General features: G+C 38.9%; 1 protein-coding gene across 8 annotated transcripts in view; it reads left to right on the forward strand.

Annotated features, from left to right (window-relative positions):
• Positions 1-23465, forward strand: part of bsk (mitogen-activated protein kinase dJNK) — a 140736-nt gene that overhangs the window by 62220 nt on the left and 55051 nt on the right. For all 8 annotated transcript variants that reach the window (XM_067359119.1, XM_067359123.1, XM_067359125.1 and 5 more), the window contains one exon: positions 7750-7790. The gene's annotated coding sequence lies outside the window, so the exon portion shown is untranslated. The remainder of the gene's footprint in view (positions 1-7749; positions 7791-23465) is intronic.

Genomic DNA, 23465 nt, shown 5'->3' on the forward strand with positions numbered 1-23465 from the left:
TCGAGAGGTTTTTTTTTTTAAACTTGAAATATATCTACTTGCCACAAATTTTCAAACTTTAATATTAAATATCCCTTTGAATATTTGAAATTAGATAAAAAATAAATGATATTGAAAATGATTAAAGATAATATTACTCTCTGATTATAATTGTATTGTGCTTTGTATTGATTCACAAAGTGTCATAAAAATAATTAATTAATTAATTAATTATCCTTTGAACGGCGAAGGTCTGAGATCTTACACGGCCGGCGAAGGTGGGGTGTCCCAGTCAGCCCATCGTTGCGTGCGCTTGCGTAGCTAATGATATAAAATAAGCTTTAAAAAATTATTTATTTGTTATAATCCTTATTTGCGCGGAAGAGAAATGCCAAACGAAGTCGTTGATCGCGTTTTAAGAGCACAGCTATTATCGGAAGTCGCGCTCTTTAGCGGAGACAGAATGACGGGTTCGAAAGCAAAAGCTTACTCGGCAATTTCAATTAAGCAGCGAAGCTTTCACCAGCGAAACACGCAATCTTGCTCCCCCTTATGGCGTATCGGCACTCGGTCGTTGCTGTTCCCTCGTCGCTGTTTCTCCCCGTTGCCAGTCAGCTTATCCGTGAGATTTAGTAAGAGGGTGGAGAGCGCGGAAAATGTCGCAAGATTTGCCGAGCCATTGCTAATTAAGATTGATTATGAGACAATTTTGTCGATAGAATCAATCGTAACGATTGTCAACGAGTTAAGTATAGTTTATCAAGTTTGACGTCATCAAACGCGCAGTTTATTATGAGATAAATATCGTATATTATTAAATAATTGTTTAGTTTATTTCTTTAAAAATATAATTTGAACTTTATGGATAAGAAATAAGAGCATAAAATTAAAATAGATCAATGATAAAAATATGATATTAATCGCATTATACAATTGTTATGTTATACGTTATTATTTTATCGTTTGTAATATCACAATTGGTTAATTCGGGCAAATTTTTAACAATTTTATTTGTCGAACCAGTTTCGCACGATGCGTTTTAAATATTTCTTCTCTGTTTGATCTCAAATATTGACACAAGTGCTCGAAGTAATTTAAGACGATAATCGTCGATATTCTCGATGAACCATGACCAATTTGTCAGACCCCGTTGAGAAAAAGACGTAACGAGCTAAGTCGAAGAATACGATGCCAGACGTGAAGTAGGACTGCCGAAAGACGAACGTAGTTTGAAATTGCAAAAGTTTTACAGTGGCTACCATTCTCTGGACCGAGAATACGCCATCCATTTCTTTCTTTCGACGGAAAAAAGAAGCTAAAGAGTAATCGTAAAATATTAATGAGCAAAGTACAATTTTACTTGGAAATGCTTATTTATCTTGTCGTGACTTTTCAAGATTGATTGAGTTTTAATCTTCTTTCTGCTGCAGAATTCCTACAAAACTCAATTTAATAATATCTCTTATTTTAAATTTTAATCTTACAACACTATTATATACAAATAAAATAGAAATATTTTTATATAAATAAATAAAATTATGTTACAGGTAACATAAAATTTACATAACGTTGAAATATAAGATGCTCATTAATTTTGTTCGCAAATTTAATTAGCATATTGATCTTCGGAAAGATTGAAGCAGCCCGATTCTATCACCGCGAATCGCGTTGGCGACGTCCAGATGACATTTAAAGTGGCGTCGCGGCGTCGAGCGACTCCTGCTCTGCTTCTTCCGTGTCTGCCTAGACGAACGGTTCTTCATTGAGCGTCGTCGTTGTCGACGTCGACGTCGACGTCGGCGCGGCCGTCAAAGGTCGCCACGGTATAAATACCTCTGGCGCCGCCGTCGGCTCGTCGTCCCGGTTTCTCTCCCTTTTGACTCCTCATCCTCTCGACTCTTGCGCTATCCTAAATTTTCCCCCTTTCGTTTTACGACTCTGCTTCCCTGCCGCCACTCTCGAAATTCGCAAAGACGTCTTTCGCTGTATCGAAGCTGGGATGGGATTAGATGTAAAAATAAAATAAGAGAGATACAATTTTTCTCAGAAGACGGCGAATTTATATGTTTGAAGCAAAATTGACCATAGCTTTTACATTTGTATTGCTGAAGTTTATTCGGACACTTCGATGGCACACCAGATTCGTGGAGACTCTCTGGCGGGACGCGAGACGTTGATAGATCGATCACTGTTGTCCTAAAACAAAACGTATCCGATTTTGATGGTAGATAAAGTTAAGCTCGATATAAAACGACAAACCGATATACGATATACGGGATGAAGCAATGGAAAATACACCTCTATAAAATATTCTCGAGCTCGAGTCGTGAGCTGGAGATATATAGCTTACATGTTGTGCAAATCACGAAAGTTTCCATCGACCATAAATTTTCTAGAAAATCTGGTTTTTCCATCAAATTTGATTCTCAGCTTCGATCCCGATCCATTCTTCCAACTTTCAATTTTTTGACGTTAAATATTTCGATGATAAAGTCTCAAATTAAGATTCTGCTCATTAACTTTTCAAGTGTTTTATTAAGCAAGGACTGGGCATTAAAATATTATCAGTGATACCTGAATTATTAATGCCTAGACATTGAAATATTATAGTCGATAATTATTGTTTGAATTATCGATAGCTCTTTACGTCGAAATATATTCATATCGTGCTCATATAATCTTTAGTTCGCTTTGCGCTATCTCTGGCTCCGCGAAACTGCGTGACTTCCGAAACACCCTGAGGCTATTCGATAAAGCGGTTAATGCGTATCGTTCTGCACGTTTACTGCGTTATCAGACAACGGGATAACCGCGAAAGCTTAGTAAAGTCGACGGTATATCTCGATTGTTCGACAAGAAACTCCTGTCATCGTTCTCTGATCGAGAAAGATCACCGACTCGCGATAAAAAGGAATGACAGTGTCACGTGCTTATCGATGCGACAAGCAGGTATAAGTAACAACGCGCCTACATTGCCGCTTTATCTTATCTCTACCTCGACTTGGAACTTTGATTGGTAATCAGCCATGTATCCGAGGCTGAGTATCTTGATAAAGAACGTTATAATCGATTTAAGGTTCCTCGAACACATAAGATATCTCGTGTTTATCATCCGACGTTGACGGTAATTAAAGAAACACTTGGGATAAAAGCTAAAATTTTATATAAATTATTTGCAATTATGTTTCGAGATATCAGTAAAAAGTTCAATGTTCAATTCAATACGTAATTAATACCGGCCTTCAAAATAGTGGAAGATTAAATGAAACATATTTCTATATTGATCGATGTGAGAAGCAAACTGCGAGAAGCTTTAATTGATTATTAATTATACTTCCACTTGTTTTTATCACAGAGTTTTCAATTCCAGCTATAGGCACAATGTATATACACGTTCAGCTGAAAGGTTAATAGTAACACATGTTCCCACAATATCATATTATCTAATGCTTCCCGACTAACTATAGACACGCGCGGGGAAAATAAAGGCCGCACCTGCTGCGAGAGAAAAACTCTAGGAAAATTGCGTACCCCGTTAAAGACTCCGACAGTCATTTTTGTCTCGTGCTGCAGACTCGTCCCGGTAATCCGCCGGTCGAACGAAGTTAAATTGGCGAGTGTCAAATTTAGATTAGAATGAGGAAGTTTCTTTTTTTTTCCGCACACATCCAATTTCCCCGGGAAAACGAATTGCGGAAGGAGACGTGCACGGGCGATGCCACGTGTTGATAATGCGAGAAGTTCAACGTCCTGATTTTTTTTTCTCGCAAGAAAAACATCGTCTCGCGGATTCGACCGAGGGAAAAAAGATTATCCTTTCTTTTTCCGTGACAATGCGCGATTTTTACGCGATTATCGAAGTGCGAAGAGTACTCGCCGGGAAGAAACGTATCGGTGAGTCCGAGAAGATTTCCACGGCGGGAAAACTCGATATCCTGGGGAGTTGCAACTATCCGCGCGGTTTCTTCGACGGGTGAAGTCAGGGCGCATCATGCCGCACGTATAGACGGGAATATTGCTGTGTCGGCGGTTGGGAAATATGAGATTCGTCGACGGAAAATGTTCTCGTACGGATGTAGGTGATGTAGCTTTCTGCGATGTAGCTTTCTGCGAGAAACATGAAGAATCTTATAAAATTCTAAATTCCTCTATGAATGGGATATGCAGGGTATTCCACAGCGTATTTAAAATGTCCATAAATTTTTTGAGGAATCTGAAACAGAATTTTCTTGAAAAAGAGATTTCTTCACTGGACACTATCTTTTTTCATTACCTTGTAGTTTAAATATCTTCAAGATTAAATTTTAAATGAAGATTAAGAAAATTAAACGAAGAACATTTCATTCTCTATTTGCGCGCTCAAAACTTAATTCGTAAAAAAACTGCTTGTTTTCGATCGTTTATAATACAAGATTTCCTATGAATTTGAAATATATTTGACATAGAAATTATTTTTAGCTTTAGAGTTTTAGAAGATCTCTCGAAGGATAATTTGAAGGAAGCAATTCGAGTATTCGCGAGATTTATTTTAGATACTTTAGGAAAAAGAGATTCGGAACACAATACTGCATGTATATAGAATATTGCTGTGTCGGCGATTGAAGAATAGGAGATTCGCCGCGCGCGCGGCGCGCGCGCGCGCGCGCGCGCGCGCGACGGAAAATATAGATGTAGATCTCTCTTTGTATGGATAAGATCCACTGAAACATAAAGAACCTTATTAAATTCTGAATTCTGTCGGTATCAAAGGAGTCTGTGCGAACCCGATTTTACTAGTAATATTTTGCCTATTTTATTCAATATTTGCAAATAGTAAATTTGAATTGATTGTTATTAGAATATTTTTACCTACACATATTTCTAGCAGCAGAAGTTGAAAACGAAAATTATTTCAAAAATTTCTTGTGTTTGCTTTTTAACAGAAAATTTAAGAGCGTTTATGTGATAATCAGTGCACTTAATCGTTCGAAATTGTGCCCGCTAGACACCGCATTTGTCAAGAGGTTAACAATGCCGCCGATTATCTCGCTGTCGTGAGAATTTTCAAAGTACTAACGCAGCACTTAAAACTGAACTGAACACGCAACACTAAAGAGAGTTACTTGGGAATTGAATTGTACTGAAATTATCAATTCTGTGTAACTGAATAATCTAATTGTTGCATTGTTAGAACTTTCCTATTCCAGAATATATTTAAAAAAGTAATTTAAATATAAATTTATCTCTGGTGCACATATATTTTTGTAAAATTAAATTTTGTAAAATTAAATTTGTTGAAGTAAATCAAAGCTATCTCTCCTAATTTAGCTTGACGTAATAAATGTGCACGGCAACTAACTGCGACCTCATTGTAAATTTTAACAAATTTTCAAGTTTATAAATGATAAAAATATATTAAAAATAATAAAGCGCAAAATAACTTTGCCAATTTATCATCATTGGAAAAAGCGTCGAAACAACTGGCGAATATTTGGCGATGCTTGTGCAGCTTGTACAATAATCAAAGCTTAACGACGCACCGAAAATAGGAATCGCGCAGACGATCTATTTACGGATTTTACAGCGTTGTATTTTTATTGTCGTTAATTTCTAATAGTTATCGCCGCGAGAGGACGAGAAGGAGAACGCGGGACTTGTTCTCGCGAAGAAACTCGACCACCCAACGACCACGTGGCGGGTCGGATATTTATGTTACGACGTGAAGCGTGTAGTAGCCGCGCGTGTTGACGAGTTCGCGCTTTTTGCCGGTCGTAATGCGCTTTTATTGCATCCGCGTCTGTCCGCGGCTTTATCGCGCCGCTTGCGATGATGCATTACGCGACGTTAATGACAGGGATTGCATCGCAATTATTTCATATATCATGATATCATCATTAATCTTTCGATTTTTCTAATATATATATGATATGATTCTGATTAATCGACGATAAGCGAAATTTTCTTATAGGCAGGCGCGCGTGTGTGGAGTAATGTAATTGCAATCTTCTAGATTTTTGAAAAAACAGAGAAAGCTTTTATTAAAAATTGGTTTTTATTATGACTAAAATTTTGTCAAATTAGTTTAGTACAAATATTACTTCTTAATACTTTATTCATTGAATTTTAATTAATAACACAACTTTATTAAACGTGAACTAAATATTTTTTATTAAGTACTAATTTAATTACATTGAGATACATACAATATATCTTTAATAGTGTTATTCAATTTTTGTAGATTTAATGTAAACTTTTTATAATATAGGAGGTGTTTAAGACAAGTCGCCATGTTGAAAATAGTGAAATCTTTCGGGACCTATTTGCAGAATAGCTACAAGTTTTTAGAAACAGAGGACTCAGCATAAATAAGATTTTTCTGGTAGGTTACTAAAAAGTAATTTCATCGAAAAGTTTTGCCGGAAAGCGGCGTTTGGACCTTCGATAGCTGTTTAAAACTTGGGAAAAATGCGTGAACCGTTCTCAAAGTTTTCACGGGATATCGTCAGTTTCGAGATTTTATCTTCGGCAACAAAGTGCGAATATTCGGGGTCACGTTTCGGATAATACGAATTGGAATAATGCAAATAAATACGATTAAGTAGCAAACTTGGACGGCGAGGGATAAAATTGAGGAATACAAATAAATTCGATTGTAATGCAAATCGAATAGTGTGAACAAATTCGATTTATACTTCTCTCTCAAGGAGTAACTTGCGAGTAATATCCTCGAGAAATGAATCTACGCCCTTAATTGATTGGGTTCGTTAGGGATTCATTATGGCAGTCGGGATACGATGAATGGCTGTACATCAAAGTCGAGGAAAGTTCGTAGAGAATTCGCGCAGGGCAGGAAGTCGACGAAACATTTTCGCAGTTAGAAACGAGGATATCTCGCTGAACTGGCGTGGCCTTTCTGTCGCGCTGCTGGTTGTAGCAGTGACATCAGTTGTAACATCGAGCGAACTTAATTAATGCGACTGTCGTCAAAGGAAATTCGGGATATATATAGCGTGTGACTAATACGCACGACATAATTTTACAAGAGAATTGTCTGTGAAACAGTCGGGATGTTAATATATTATTGTCTCAGACTATTATTTATGTCACGAATTTTTGTTTGGATTTCTTCCTTAAATTCATTCTTACTTATCAGCGAATAAAATAAAAATAAGAAACCATATATTTGAAAACTATATAGAGATAATTTAATTTTAACATTTGTACATTTTAAATTTTGATTATTTGGACAAACATGTTCCTTTAAATAACGTTCATAAAAATAATTTTAGGGATCGAAAAATAATCTTCCCTTTTTGTATCTTTCTAACTTTAAATATTAATCTGTTTACTGTCTTGCTATTTTTTATCTTGATACCTAATTATAACATTCTTAAGTGCGCATAAATAAAAAGCTGACAGTTGTCTTAAAACTGTACTTTAAAAAAATTTAAGATCGCAAGTCTGATGAGCTTATTATAAGCTTTTCGGAGATTTATATCACATAATCTCCATTTTCAAAAATATGGATTTAAGAGGCTCTGGAAAGCCCCTCAATTATCCTCGGGAACGTCTAAGGATAATTTATCTTTCAACCGGCATGAGATTTCTTTCTCTCTGCCGCTTTTCTCGTGCTGGGGAACTTACTACGTAACTTTGAAGCGGTTTAAATCACTGGCAAAGAAACTTGCGCTTTTAAGGATTAAGAACTGCCTGAGCGGGAATACCGCAATATTGCGACTAGCGGCATTGTACGTCCTGAAAACTTCTCTAATTTCGTTTTCTTTGTTTCAGGGATCTTTGACCTACGCCGCGGCCGCCTTCTTCCTCATCGGGTAAGTCTCCAAACATTCTCTTAGTCAATCCTCATCTGAAGTTACTCTGCCTCTTCGTAGAAGGCAGCTTTTGGAGTCCTTCGGGACCTCTTTTCATAAAACTAGAAGCTTGTGAACACAGACTCGTAATACAAGCATACGAAGGCCGCGGCTAGAGAATATTTTAAAAGCCGCCGTTCCGTAATATTCTTTTGTCAGAATGTTAAGTATCACTCCGCAAGTTATAGTTAATAAACATTTTTCATTTTATATTAGCATAAAAAGAAACTTGGGAAGGAATATAAATTTGTACATATAAAGTACAGATAATGCTTGAATGTTTAATGCATGGAATTTTGAAAAATTCAGGATTAAAATATGTTGCGTTTGCAATTCTATGCAAATATCGTTATTTTTATTCATTAGAATTAAAATCAAAGTGTCTACGAAAAATGTAATTGTGCATATAGTTTTACATATTGACGAACACGGGAGAAAACTCTCGCGTATTCGGCCACTGTGTTGTTTTCCGCATGCGTACACGCCTAGATTGGCGGGGCAATAACTGAAATTAATAAGCGCGAACCTATATCTGTCAGAACGTGATGAACGAGGCGTGCGTGCGTGGGTGCATACGCAATCGTTTATCGATCGGCGTGTGCGGGTTGGTCGAGATGCTTCTTGACGGGTTCTCTCGCAGGACGAGTACCGTGGGTGAAAGGACCGACCAGTTCGCTCGTATCAGCTTGAAGTGACAGGCCGATCATTCGTATAACCGAGTTTCGCGAGTACTCGTGATCCATATTGCGGACAATTAACTTGACCGCGAATGCGAATGCATGAATGCGTTGGCATAGATTCGGAAACAGAATCAAACTCTTTCCGTTGAGTGTCGTTTCGAGGATCTCGTAGCGATTAAATAAATTTTCTCTGAAAGTAAATTTAAATTTTTAACTCAAGAGATGAATTAATTTGTCGAAGAGCCGATAAAAAAATTTGATCGTTGGGAAATAATCAGGAATGCTTGGTTAAATCATTTATTTCTCCACGTTTCGCACTTTATCAGCCACTGCGGAAAGCCGGACAATTTCTTTTCTTTTTGACCGTCCAGATGGAGAGAGACCCGGCAATCTGGCATTCCGATCACGCGCATACTCGATTCATCAGACTGTTTGGCCTACGGGCTTGATTAATTGCCAAGTCCAGGGAATGCACGACGACTGTTTGCCAAAATTTTTAGACGGACCGCATTGCACTTTGGGTTTTCTCTGGTTTCTCAATCTTTCTTGAGTGATCGGGCACTTTTGAATGAGGAAAATGTTGGCAAAACACCAATAAGTGGACGCATGTAATACGCACACATGTCTATCTTATGATTATTGTAAAAGAATTTATTTTCATAAAGCGATTTTATTTGTATAGGTGAATTTATTTTTGTCAAGATTTAATGCAGCCGACTTTTTTCTTTGTCGTAAATTAATTATGGTGGGATTTTCGTACGGATTATAGACGGGGGAGCCTTTAAAAGCCCAGTGTAAATGATTGCTTTGCTCAGACACGACTTTGTTCTTGATTGTACGAAGTGGTTGTACGTTGAATTACGACTTTGCGTGTCTTGCAAGCAGCGTGATTATTAAAGTAGGCCATCGGCATGATCGATCTAACGCGTTTACACTGCCTGCATTTTACGATATGTATATTTTCATCTCTCTGTTGAACGTTTTTCGTTTTGCGCTATGAATTAAACGCGATACCCTTGAAGAATTCTTAAGGAATAAGATTTTCAGGAATGCTGAGTACTTTGTGGAAATTACACTGTTATAATAACTATTTGACGATTTTGAATAATTTAATAATAAAATAGTTATAATAGTTATAATTCGCGATCAATTTATAGTTAATTGGCTCCAATTATTGAATTACACTAATTAATTAATATTTCATATATTTGCAGTTGGCGCGGAATGTGATGACATTCGTACTATCTCGTTATACGTACAAGTTATTGATCAAATCAGTGAAAATTTATCGTAATTAATTATAGATCCATCGATTAAAGAGACAAATGATTATCCATGAAACTTGAATCGTGAAAATGATCGTTTAAAAGGGTTAATATAACGTACAGATAAATGATGGGTTTGCGTAGGTCCTGGGTAATTGCTAATGTTCAGGAGTTGGTTATTCAGCGCCGACTGACATTATCCTTCATTAAAGCTCAACGACTTTGTCAGAAAGGGCAGAAAGAGCGAGTGTTGCGCTGGATAATACCTGCCGGCGAGGTATAATTATAAGCAGTAGCCCTCTCGAGAATTAGCAGTTTCGCAAGATTAAAGACCGCAGACATCCTGTATGCTCTTGCTTTTTTTGCCTACGTACATGATTTTCAGACATCTTATTCTAACACTTTGAAAACAAGTTCAAAAAATCCATTGCACGTTTTATCATTATTATCGATTGCTCCGAATGTAAAAATCAAATATTTGTTTTTCTTTATTTTAAAGTCCTGCAGTGATTCTCAATGTCCTCGATCAATGTTCTCGATCAATTTTTTTAATCAATATTATCACTCTTCCGCGGTTTGAGTTCTGATAAACTTGTATGCCAGGCGTCCAAAGCTTCGAAGAAATATATCGGAAGATAAGTCTTTTAATTACGAAAACTTATGGAAGAGAAAAGTATTTTTGCTCAACTGTGCCAACAATAACGCTTGGCTTCATAACGTGCCAAATTGATAATCGGGACGCATCCGGAAACCGACGTCGACGTTATGACGTCCTTCTTCCGTTCATAAAGTACTCTCGTCGGCGATCATTTTATCGCCGTCGGATTTTCCTCACGCGCCATAACAGCTCGATAAATCGAGCCGCGGACCGTCGGGAATTGTTTTATCGCCTGCTCTCCGTCCAAGAATCTCCATTCATCCCGCGGAAATGGAGACGCATTTCACAGAAATGAGATGAAGGACGCGGGGCGCGGGGGACGGAGGAGGGGGGGTTATGTGCATGTACGTGTTGTGTGACAGAGAGAAAGAGCTTTCTGATACTTCCTGGCGAACGACCGCGATGAATTTCACCGTTGTTGTCAAAATAGGGTTCAGAACCGGGAAGAGGAAGAAGAATGCGAACGGATAGGTGTGTGGAGGGAGGAGAGGGGGGGGGGCGGATAGTAAGGGATCACCAGGGACCGGACTCTTGCGTAGCGCGCGATACGTGTATAGAAACAACCCCTCGGCCCGGAATACGGCAAAATCCCTCTCGCCGCGTCTCTCCGCTGTAACCCTCGACATCGGTGGACGACGCCCGTAAATCGCTGACCTTTTCCCCGAATATCGCCTCTCTGTTCTCTTTGCCTCTGTGCGTCCATTGTCGGGCACTCGCCGCAATTTTCTTGAGAAATTCCCGTACTTCCCGATCTACTCCGCTTTTTCTCCTCTCGCGGCGCGATCTATCAGTGCAACGTCGCCTGTCGATATCCGAGACGATGTATATCGCACTCGCTATATTGATTCCCGGGCGCAAGTGGTACGCGGTCTTCTACGCGCAAGAGAATAGTACGCAAATGGCGGTTGGGTAAAAAGCAAATGGCACGCGATTGATACGCGACGCTTCCGCTGGAATGTCCAAGAATGATATTCGTATCGTCGCGACGCGGCGCTGCGAAATCAATGCTTGTCGTGAGCTCGAGCGATATCCAAATGAATAAATAACATAAATAACAGTTGATAAAATTTCAAACTCCGCAGGAAATTGATGCTTCTCTTAATGCGCATATTATTTCATGCATTTAATATAATATGTGGAAAAATTCAGAATGAGAGAAAGCTTTTAATTTAAATTGGCGGATAGGAGAAATTAATTTATTGCAAAATTAACGTTTATGATGATAGACGAAAGAATATAATAATATTTACAGGTCGAATTGACGGATACTTACCGAAAACTTTTTTTTCTGAATGGTTCGTTCAACTTTTCAACATGTAGGAGTAGCATTCTCCGAATATTTTGCGAACGCAACACAACAAGTTATGAAAGTTCCGGCTGTAAAAAGCGTTCCGCTGTTGGGCGCCGCCCGCACACGGCTCGCGCACGGTTCATCGACTTTCACGACTGATCACTCTCTTTGCTCCTCTGGACGCCGCGGCAAATCAATATCCACGGTTTGCCGTCCTGCTTTTGCCTGTCTCTTCTCTCTCTTTCCGGTTTGTACCAATGGATGCATGTACAAGTGTACACTATCTCTATGTGCATGATTTCACGGTGCCAGACATAGCTCAAAGTCTTTTGGTCCATTTGATGCGATCGTGTCAAAAACAGTTTAACATGAAAATCGGAATTTATGAAAATGCGGATGCAAGAAACCTTATTTTAAACATTTTAGTATTATTTAGACAGAGCATATTTGTGTAATATGTTTCTGATGATTTTATCTTTATAATACGCATTTAAACATTCAATATTTTTTTATTGTTTTTGAAAAATTACTGTGCATTTTAAAAAATTGTGATGTATACTTTAACGATGTTTTTATAATTTACGGGAAATTTAAGCTTAACAAATTTATTTGCTGTCTGATTCAAAGTAGAATTTAATTTTTCTTAATTGATCGTTTTATAATAAAATAGTAGCATTTTTTTTAAATTGTTATTTCGAGACATAGAATTTGATGCTTTCTCTCGCCCTCATTTTTGTCGATACACTTCGCTTGACCGAGTTTCTGGCCGAGTGACAATAACGCTATTGTATAATCGATATTTCGGTTTTATTAGAACGACTTTATGTCCGCCGCGTCGATAAAATTGTCGATTTACTGGAAAGACGCGAAACAAATATTGAACGAGAGACGAAATAAAACGCGCAAGGTGGAAAAAAAAAGGAAACGACTTGTGGAGCATGCTATTTCGAGACAGCTAAAGAGGGGGAGGAGGAATCACGGTGGTTTCATTTCCGGCTCGGAAAGCTTTTCACGGCGATTTCTTGAGAAAACACTGACAAAAGTGGTGATAACCAAAATGGCTTCTTACCGGGTTCGCTACTTAGGGGGACACAAAATACGCATGGAATTCAACGAGTGCGAAGAATGCAATCGTGAAATTCTTAAAATAATAACTCAATAACGAGTAGTCGCATTTAACGCATAATATCCATCGCGTGGACTCATAGAGTTTTCGCATTTTTGTCGGCCTTTATTTAATGAGTTAGAAACAAATTTTTTTAAGAAGCATTAAAATTAGCGAGAGAATTACGGGAACAAATTAAAAGATTAATGATATCAAAAAAACTTTACGTCGCATGACAAACTACTAGTGAAATTTTCTTTAAAGAAAAATTGTGCGGAAAGTTTGCGAAAGAATGTGCGATTAATCGACTAGCTCCATCCCTTTTTGCGTGTCTTTTTCATTTATTCTTTCCATTTTTCATGACTGAGTCTCGGTTTTTACATAATCGCTAATGACTGTTGTTCATTTTGTTCTGCGAGGCGGAAAGAAAGACCGTGACTATTAGATCTTTCGGAATGACGTAGTAGAATATCCTACGTGAAATTTCACCCTCGTTGAGCAGAATGGGCGAAATAGGTAGACGGGGGGAAAGGGAAGAGTGCGTAATTTCGGCGGATCGTTCGTACGTCCATTTATCCTCTTCCTCGCTCCCTATCCTTCTCACGGTGAATATCCACTTCGTTGTTTCACGCTCCCCGTGCTATTTTCCCTGCCGGAAACTGCCGAGGCTGTCGAATAAGTCACGGCGTGAAACGCAGATCGAAACCCACGCTGTGGCAGCGCGGGATCGTCTGATTCAGCGGGTCGCTTCATTCGCGAGAGAGTTATAAATTAGAAGTAAGCGTATTAGGCTTAGATGAGAAGTTTGTTAAATGAGAAGTTCGCCCACCGTCTGATTTCCCGTCCGACATCAAAGTCCGTCTCGGCATCGGCCGCATAAAACCGCTCGGGCGATATTTGACGGGACACTAAATGCGACACTAAACGAAGCTGAAAATACGAGCCGTCGTCTTTCGCTTCATATCTCCATCTCTCCGTTCTCCGTCGTTCGTCTTCTCTCGAGACGTCTTAGAATCTCGATCAGTCCTTTCGTAACAAGTACGCGCCGCTATGAAAACAATTCCGGGAAGAGAAACAGCTGCAGGTACTTGTCCCTTAATCCGTCTTTACGTTCGGAGCAAAGGTGCATAGACAGCTTTACGACCGGTCAAATTCACTCAGACTACCGTAAACGTCGCACTTCCGCCCTCTTGCCATCGCCATTTCGCACCTTTTCACACGAGTATCCTAAAAATTGGTCTGTCATTCGCTTTTTATAGCACAAACTTGCCACTTACGCGCGGTAAAATAATATGAAATCGACAAGGTAAATTCTTGCGAAAGTGGAAATTAATAATCCGTTTACTTACGTAAACGGAGATGTTTGCGTAAGTAAAACTGTTAGAAAATTAATAGCAGTGCGCCGCTAACAAAATTGATATTTTAACGCAAAGGTTATATTTTATTCGTTATCAAAAATTTTTTATACTTTATTTTTTATTTTCATTTTTTAATTCTAATAGATTATAAAAATTCAGAGATACTTTATTCGCATACTTACATTTCAATAATGCCTTTATTTTTCTTGAGTCTATCAGATACGTGCTACATTCACCTTTTCTTAATCTATTGTGGTTTATCAGTAGTCTAAAAATAGGAAAACGATCCATGAGTAACATTGTCGTTATGATTCACTCAACTCACCTGTGAACAATATTATAATTAGCTATTTCCGCATGAATAATGCGACGACATTGTTGAGCGCGTCTGGCCATGCGATATCGCGGTTTTCATCATTCGTTTCTAGCAAGGTGAAAGTTTCAACGTCGTCTTTGGCGGTCTTTGATATATATCGATTTCTCAAAGTATCGGGTTTGCTTTTAACGACCTAACGATGCGCGCTGCCGGCTAAAAGCCTCAGGTACAAATTGAACGTAAAGCACGCGTAAATCCGACATTCGTTATCGCTTTTCTCCGGATTTTCCAGGTAAAAAAAAAATTCGTGCTTTGTGGGCGGTAACGAGACACCGGAAAACAACAAAAGCCGAAATTAAATATTTAGTCACACAATTGCTACGATACCGTTTGCGACAATTCAGAGAACAAAAATAAATGCGCAGTTTGTTGATCGGGAATTTATCTAAAATGTAATTTTCAGTTATAAAAATTCAGACACTTCAGTCGGGAAACAAACTACGACCTTAAATTGGCGCAAATTTCAGCATGATAATCTCGTTATTATCATAGCTCTCGGGGAAAAAAAGTTTTATTAATCGCGTGATGAGAAAAAAGGATATTGCAATGTTAAAAGCAGGAAGTAATTAAAACTCTTTTCATCGTAAAAACAATGATGATTATGATTTTTGATTAATAATGCAATTTTTAATTATGAAACTCAGCTTTTGGTATTGCGAATTATAGATTTTAAAATAATCGACGATTACGACTGGATGAATAAATAATAATCTTCGATAGAAGAGATATTCTAGTTACTAAATTATCATGAGCTTCTGGAGGAAAAAAAGTTATGTTAATTGCGTAGCGCGTATGTGAAAAATTCGGGAAAGTACGACGAACGTAGAAGAAGATAGGGAACGCGTATGTGCGGAAGGGCTGTTAGTTGCGTCTTAAGGACTTTCGGTACCCTGAATTATGGGACGCAGCAAGGGTGTGCACGGGACGCATTCGAACACGCTTATTTGCATCCTCATTTGTATGCCTTTATTCAGGGATTTGACGAGAAAGACTATGATTTATGGAAAGCTCCGTAATAACCTTTTAATGGACGCCTATCGTGCCGACTGGCGTTATTAGACGCCAGAAAGGCGTATGACAAAACTACTCGGCGAAGATAAATCAAAACTTTACTTCATCTTTTATTTCGTGTGATTTATTCGTCTGATTTGTTCTTAAAGCATGTTTTTATTAAAGCTTTAGTCTTCATTTAATTATTTATTTCGACAGTCGATAGACTCGATTTAACGTAAGATACAAAATACGATTTCATCTTTTTCACCAACTGCTTTATTTACAAGAAACATGTTTTATCGTTCTTTTATTCCAACCGTGTGAAAGATGAATTAAATGTTGCTGAAACGCAAATTCCAGAACTCGTTCAACTTTACCCGAGCGAAATATCAAACAATTAATTTCACCGAATTTAAAAAATATTTTCGTATCTTTGTACACTTCTCCAAACGTGCAAACACGAATATTTTTTTATTTTTATTTCTCGATATTTCCTCTCGCAGCACCGAATATGTTAACTACCTTTCGGCGATACGTACAGAAATACCTGTAGCCGATGAAAACCACGCGTATTTTGACTGGTCTGGCAATTTTGTTCAAACGAGCCGGCGAAAATCGAATTCGGTACCTGCAGCTCGTTTGCATTGTACACAGTGTTCTGGTGGCGCAATCGATCTCGTCGAAACACCAGCAATGCCACTCACATGGCTAAACGCAAACCTGCGTGGTCGGTCGTGTGCCGGATTTGCACGCCCGCGGCAGTGCACGCAGTGGCACGTGGTTAAGCACGAGAAATAATTTAATATTCAGAGTTTATGAGGCGGCCGTTGAGGCTCCCCGCGAGTGCGTGGCGCCAGTGCTATGAACGTATTGCTAATACGACACCCTGTGTGTGTCATGTAAAGCCCGAGCGCGAGATTGCCACGCGCGTTGATCAAAGTAATGGCATGCGTTAACGCCCATTTTAAACAACGAGTCGTTTCAAGTATATTGGATATTCCAGAAACGCCGCGGAAACGCTCTCTTTATCGGATTTAAAGTCGAATTTATTTTCGCCAGGATTTTTGATATTTCCTAAAAAAACTTGGTATTTGAAATTGACTCCGAAAATTGTGTTACAGCCTCATCGATTTTATTATTATCTGTCTGTCGCAGTTTCTGTAACTCTGTAATTTTCAATGTTAATAAGACTCTTGGATTGTTTTGTCGAAAAATTCACAAATTTCAAGCTGAAAAATGAAATATTCTACGATTGCGATAATTCTCGCGAAACTTCTGTACGCACTTGAAAACGCTAAAAGCTCGCGTGATCTCTCACTCTACGGTGATTAATAACAGTCGTCTTAAATAAGACTGCATCTTTTAACAGCTGAAATCAAACCCCGCGCGAGTAAAAAACGCTGGAGCCGGTAGCTACATGCGAAACACGTGTCGCGACCGAAAGTTTTTAGCCGTCTGACGCGCGTATTCGACTCCCTGCGACATCTCATTCATAAAGCCACATATGTCCCTTACGTTTTTGTCACTCGATGTAATCACGACGGCCGCGGGCACAAATTTGCATATCGAGCAAAAGCAGTTGTAGTCAACTTTATCTAGAGTTGATATTTAAGCTCGTGTTTATTTGATTGAAATTTGCTTATTTTCTATGTCTGTCGACAAACAAATAATAATCGCGTAAACGTCATTAATAGGATTGCTGTGAAAGGACCGTTTATTTGTATTACATGCGTATTATTGCAGGCTTCGAAATCAAATTTGTCGCAATATGGATAATTTAATATTCCCAGTGATTAAATGTGTGTAAAATTTACTCTGCACGGCGCTAATGAATTACGATACGTAATTTATCGCAATTTTGCGACGAAATAATGCCGTTTGTGACAATAAATGGTTTTAATGTTTTCCGAAAGAAAGAAACCGATTTTTAAATTAAAATTAATATTTTGGATTAATGATTGTTTAACGGTTCTTTTTGCAGAGACTGAATTGTGCAAATTGCTTTCTTGTGTCAGCGAATTTCAATTATTTTGCCATGCATTCTAATTAGGTTGATCTAAATTTTCGTCGGAAATATGAAAAAGGGAACGGCTTTGGCTTTCAGCCGATTGCCTGCGAGGAAGTCATGCGAGATCGCTTTAGCGCACGATTTGCCAGGTTCTGCTGCCCTTTTTGCCGAGTATAAAATAAAAAAATTGTTAAAAGGGAGAAGTTAATTTCATCGAAGCGGCCTGCGGCTTCTCCCTCCCACGCTTCTTCTTTCTCGCTTTTGCTCTCGCAAAAAATCGCACGTCGATTGGCCTACATGCTGCCATGAAGCACGAGCTTTTCACCGCCGCGGGTTAATACAGCGATACCTATCCCCCCACCTATTAAGGGTGGTAGTCGGTTTCATTCTCGAACCCTCCGGGAAGGGCTCGATTCGGTATATGTTCGGCACAGTTCTCATTAAAGAGCGCGTTTGCCGCGGGGCTTATGGCTCAATGTGTATATGTGCTTAGCGTAGGTGTGTGCGTAAACGGTGAGTTGTGAGGGTACATAACGAGGCGTACGGCTGCGCGCGTCGTACTTTTCGCGACGATATCGTCGCGGGAATTTAGTGACGGCCGGAAATGGCGGCGGACTGAAATTTCCAGATACCAGATGTAGGGTTTCAACTTGGAATTTAGCGCATGTATTGATGCCTAACGTGATATCTCTCTAACAGCTTTTATCGATGGAGTACTAGCGATAAAAGTATTCAAAAACAATTTAACAGTATCACTGATAAGAACATTGAGAGCGGTATTACTTTGTGATATCTTTGCACTTCTCTAGTATCTCTGATATATTTTATGAACAAAATATCCCGGTAAAGCATAAATATATTGATCTAAAATTTCGAAGTATAGAAATATCTATGTTTTACTGTAAATGCTAATCAAAGCTTTAGAGAAATATTTCGATATTTCGATTTAATATAAAATATCTATTAAATTCTATCAGGATTATCGTCTTTTTTTGCGAGCAATTTTCTCACATGCTGGAAGTAAATTATTTTATTATATTTCATTTCGAATTACTTACGTTCGAATTGTGAACGTCACGCGCAAACGTGGGTAGCCAGTTCGAAGTTCAGCGAGGCGCAAATATCGATACGTCTATATCACTTCGCAAGGCAGTTAATAACTTGTCACTGACGGAAGTACACCTCGTTTTATTTTACCACTCTCAGTCTTAAGTCTGCCTGGTCCGTTTAATCTTCTCGAGATTGCAACTACTCTTCCGCGAATTATCTCTCCGCACGCTTCCAAAATAGAGACCCATATTTCATTCCATTACAAATCGCTGGAATTAGAATCGCGCAAGCGATGGGCGCAGTTTTTTTTTCGCATGCGAATCGCGCGAGTAACGAATGACCACAGAGCTAATCCGGCCGGCGGCGCGCAGATAAATTAATTCGACCCCTGCGTATATATATTCGTCGCGTATCGCTGATGACCGGGCTGAGCATTTACTTTGTCTCGTAAAGTGCAATTTCCGCCCCTCTCTCCGCCCTCGGTTGGCTTGCGTTGTTTTGGCGGCGGTTGCGGTACTCGTGCGACCGTCTGGGAACAGAAAGACGACGACGAAGGCGCTACCAGACAAGAATTCAATTTACGTTGTGGAAACGACATCGTCTGGCCTCCCTCGCACACGAAATGGCGCACGCATACGCTAAACGCACTGTTAAGATACGTTGCATTAATAATTTCGAGAGAGTCGGTCTTATTGTCCGCTACTTATGTCACTTTCGCCAAATATATCTTGCTTGCGATGATCGTGAAAGAATTTTAGTGAAGAAATAAGAAATTTAAAGACTAAATTAATCAACTAAATCTGTATATGTTTATATTTTTTTCTTTTTTATTTTGGACATTATATTATTATACTTTATAATTTTTTTTTTTTTTTTTTTTTAATTTTAGTAGGAGGTGAAAAAATCTTTTAAAGACACCCACGTTGGAGCAGCGGTAGTGTGGAATTTTTACCCACTAAAAAAACGCCACCTTAATCGCGACCAGCCTAAAGTAGACCGACTAGCGACTTGTGCTTTATTTTTGTAATAATCACATGGAGCACTTAACATAGGATAAGCCTCTTTTTGGATTTTAAACCATTAGTTCGTATGGTTTAGTTCTCTTGAGTCGTCGGGGTATGCTTGCTGCGTTGAAGACTACATTCATCTCGGAGTTTTCATGTTTTTGCAACCGCAAGTTGTGGTTAGTTGCATATTTTTTAATCGCTACAGCAACTGGTTGAATGCGTAGATCGCGGTATAAGTCACTGTTTCGAACGTACCATTGACAATGCCTCGTAGTACTTTATTTTGAAACGTTTGTATTTGTTGGACATTTGTTTTCTTGCTACATCCCTAAATTTGGACCCCATTTGGTCCAGATTGGTTTTAAGATATGATTATAGATTCTTATTTTATTCTCAACCGAAAGTTCATTACTTTGTAATGTTATTACAAATTATAATGTTCTTTTTAACTATAATTGCCATCTTTTAATATTTCTATTATTTTAACACTATATTCGCAAAGGATACACAAAGTAATTATATGTGGGATAAAAATTAAGGAATATTATTTTATATCACATCTCTTTCCTTGAATCTTCATGTTTTATTCTTTTACAAAGTAAGATTTCCCGAAGAGCGTATAATTTGAAGAATTCCTTTGTTAATAACAATGTTGAAGGCTAACGTACATTAAAGGCAAGTAAGACAAGTTATCGGCTGTCGCTCACGAGATTAATCCGGTGGAGCAATTAACATAAATCCAGATTTGCAATTAAGGGAACCGTTGAAGGGACAGTTAAGCCTACCTCGAAAATTCTGAGAAACGATCCGCGTTTGCGTTACGTAACGACGAGGGTTCCCTTAAGCGGATTGCTTGTGACATGTATATAACGTACGGCTGAAACATAACGTTGTTACAGCAATGTAATCTATCCCTCACTTTGTAGAAAAAACTACTGTATTTATGTGGTGGAAGTATATATAGTGCCGCATTAAGTCGGACAATCCGCAGAAAGTAGCTCTTACTACTTTTCTGTCTGACTGAATCTGATTTTGTTCCCTGTTAGTTTGAACGTTTCTACGAATTAACGTTTTCTATTCGAATGCACACGTTCTACGTGTAAAAAGTAATATTTCCAAAGAGTAATATACGCAATTATTAGTTTTGTAATAGTTTACTAATATTAAAAAATCATTTTTTAATAGAATAATGATATAAACATGAATTGTACTTTTATAGAAATATAAATTCTTTGTCCACGTTAGATACTGTAATACATTTCAATTTTGCGGAAGTACAGATAAAACCTTACTTCAACGACGTATATTTTTATTTTGCTGGGGCAATAAAATATTAACGGAACCTAATGGAACATAAAAATCGAGAGATCGAATGTAGTTAATAGACTTTTACGATAAGGCAGTAGGTAGCCGTCGTAGCAAATCTGGCCCGGGAGGGCCAGAAGAGGATTTCCTATGTTTGATTGAGTTGCATAAATAACGACGGGGCCTCCGTGGTAGCCGGGTGAAACTTGGGAACAGTTTGGGGATGCGGTCGGTACGGTAATAATTTTATGTAGACAGCATAACCGCGAAGGGACACTCAACGCCGTGACCGCCAATATCGCCCACACTCGGACTCGGTCGTGCGGAAAATTCGAAATCTGCGCCCGGTCGTGGGGCGCGACAGCGCTCCAACGGAGTTTTGCCATCCCTCTGGGAAAATGGGGGAAAAAATGTTTGAACTTTATCCAAAAGATCGGAAGAAATTATGGTATCTCGATAAGCTGTTGAAAAATGCCTCGCCATTGTCTCGCCTGGCGCGCGAGGGTCAAATGCGATCTCTCACCGTAAATATTTTACGGCTTCGGGGACAAAGTTTTCCTCGGGGTTCGTTAAACGTCACGTATAAGTGATCGGTGGACATTGATTTTTTACATCTCGAAAGTCCTTATCGACACGATACGCGCGACGCGACGAGAAAATACGACAGCTGTTTTTCCGTTACGAGCGCATATGCATCTTGGATTCAACCAGGCTTTATGTCTATGTATGAGAATGAGAATCGATTTGTAGCCCGAGGTGCAGCGCATCTTTTACACGTGTACTTTCGAAGTCGTGTGCACTTCGAGTGAACAATTCGAGCTGTTTTGCCTGCAGCCTTGATTCGTCGATTTGTCTCATCTGCTCGTTCCTATAAATCATTCATGTCGCTCCTCCGGCAATATTGGAAGACAAGAAGTCTCGTACACACAATTCTACCTCGCAAATGGTGCAAATTACACTTTATTAGCATAATGCATAAATTGACTCTTTGCGCGATGAAACTGAAGAGAAAATGTAACTCAACGCAACGAGCTTAATTTATTCGAGACATTTTAATCGCGCGAGCGAGAGAATTTTCTTAAATTTTTCAGTTCTTCTATCAGTTATTTATCAGACGTAACGGAATGTTCAGGTATTTTGCAATTTTATTCCTTTTTTCGCTTGCTTCATGATCAATAATACTTTGCTGCTGCGAGGAAAAACAGCAGAATGCTAACACACTGTAAGTCAGCGAATTAAAATAGAATAACGAGCTTTGCCGCACCTACACAATTATCGTATTGCGGAAAGATAAATCTCTATGATGCACTCTTAGATGGTCTAAAATTAACACACGTACGTGCGTCGATCTCATGATAATCTCATCGTTGTCATAAGTCTCATTAACTTCGCACTTCGCACTTTAAATTACCAGTCAGCCGCGGATTATTTAAAAGATACGAAAATCAAGCGTATTATTACGTTCATACAAATTTTACACGATCCACAATCATTATCAAAATCATTTTCCATATTGAATTATTTATACTTTTAGAAGGCGTAATTTTTCAAAATTTTCTTTTAAGATTAGAAGGCGTGAATCAATTTTGAATCGATATGTTTCTCTTAAATCAGCGGTTGTCCGTTATTCATTGAAATTTCCGAGGGAAGACGATCATCTCCTTCGTCATCAACTCCTTCGCGCCGCATCGACAATTCCGTCACGACGACAAGTCTCAACGTCGTTGTTGAAGGAAACACGTCCGTTCGTCGCCAGCGACAAACGACGGCGATATCCCGTCGTATATATTGCGAGGACTCGCGTTATCCGTGCGCGCGCGCAACGTTAATACCTCGATAATTCATTCTAAATCCGGCGGACGCCCGTCCCGCCGGCGTTATGGCGTTCCGAGAAACGCAAGCCGACTCTATAGCGGCGCTCTATCGTCCCTTTGAAGTCTCGACGGTGCAAACCTTACGCGACAACGAAGAACATCGCACTGGCGGCTGGCGCTCGCCGTTTCCGTCTCCGTTACTCTTTCCGCATCGCTCGGATGCCTATCTCTCTCTCTCTCTCTTTCTCTCTCTTCATTTCTATCTGTCTTTCTTTCGGTTGCTAGTTGCCGCGACACGGCTTGATGCAACTGTGTTACGCACGAACGAGCACGACGCGAGCTACCACGCGCCTACGCATATCATGGCACGCGTCGCCGTTGCACCTGCAAGAATTGTATCGTTATCCATTTTTTTTTGTATCCCGAATAGTCATGTTATCATATTTAGCGCGAATAAATTTTGGAAAATAAGTGGAACAGTAATAGTAATATTTATCTTCGAACGAAATATCATGCTACGATAGCAATTTAGATCTAAAATCTGCGGGAAATCGAATGTCCACTTCTTCTTGCACATCTGTATTTGGATTTGACTCAAATTTGACATAATTTAATAAATTTTAGAATACCGGTAAAATAATAATAATTTTTAACTAGTTTGCAGTTGATTTTGAAATCACCGTGACAATCATTATTCATCGAATTTCGCGTCTATAAGTTTGAAAT

Source organism: Linepithema humile, chromosome 7 (genome assembly GCF_040581485.1).
Source record: "Linepithema humile isolate Giens D197 chromosome 7, Lhum_UNIL_v1.0, whole genome shotgun sequence".
Classification (NCBI taxonomy): Eukaryota; Metazoa; Arthropoda; class Insecta; order Hymenoptera; family Formicidae; genus Linepithema; species Linepithema humile.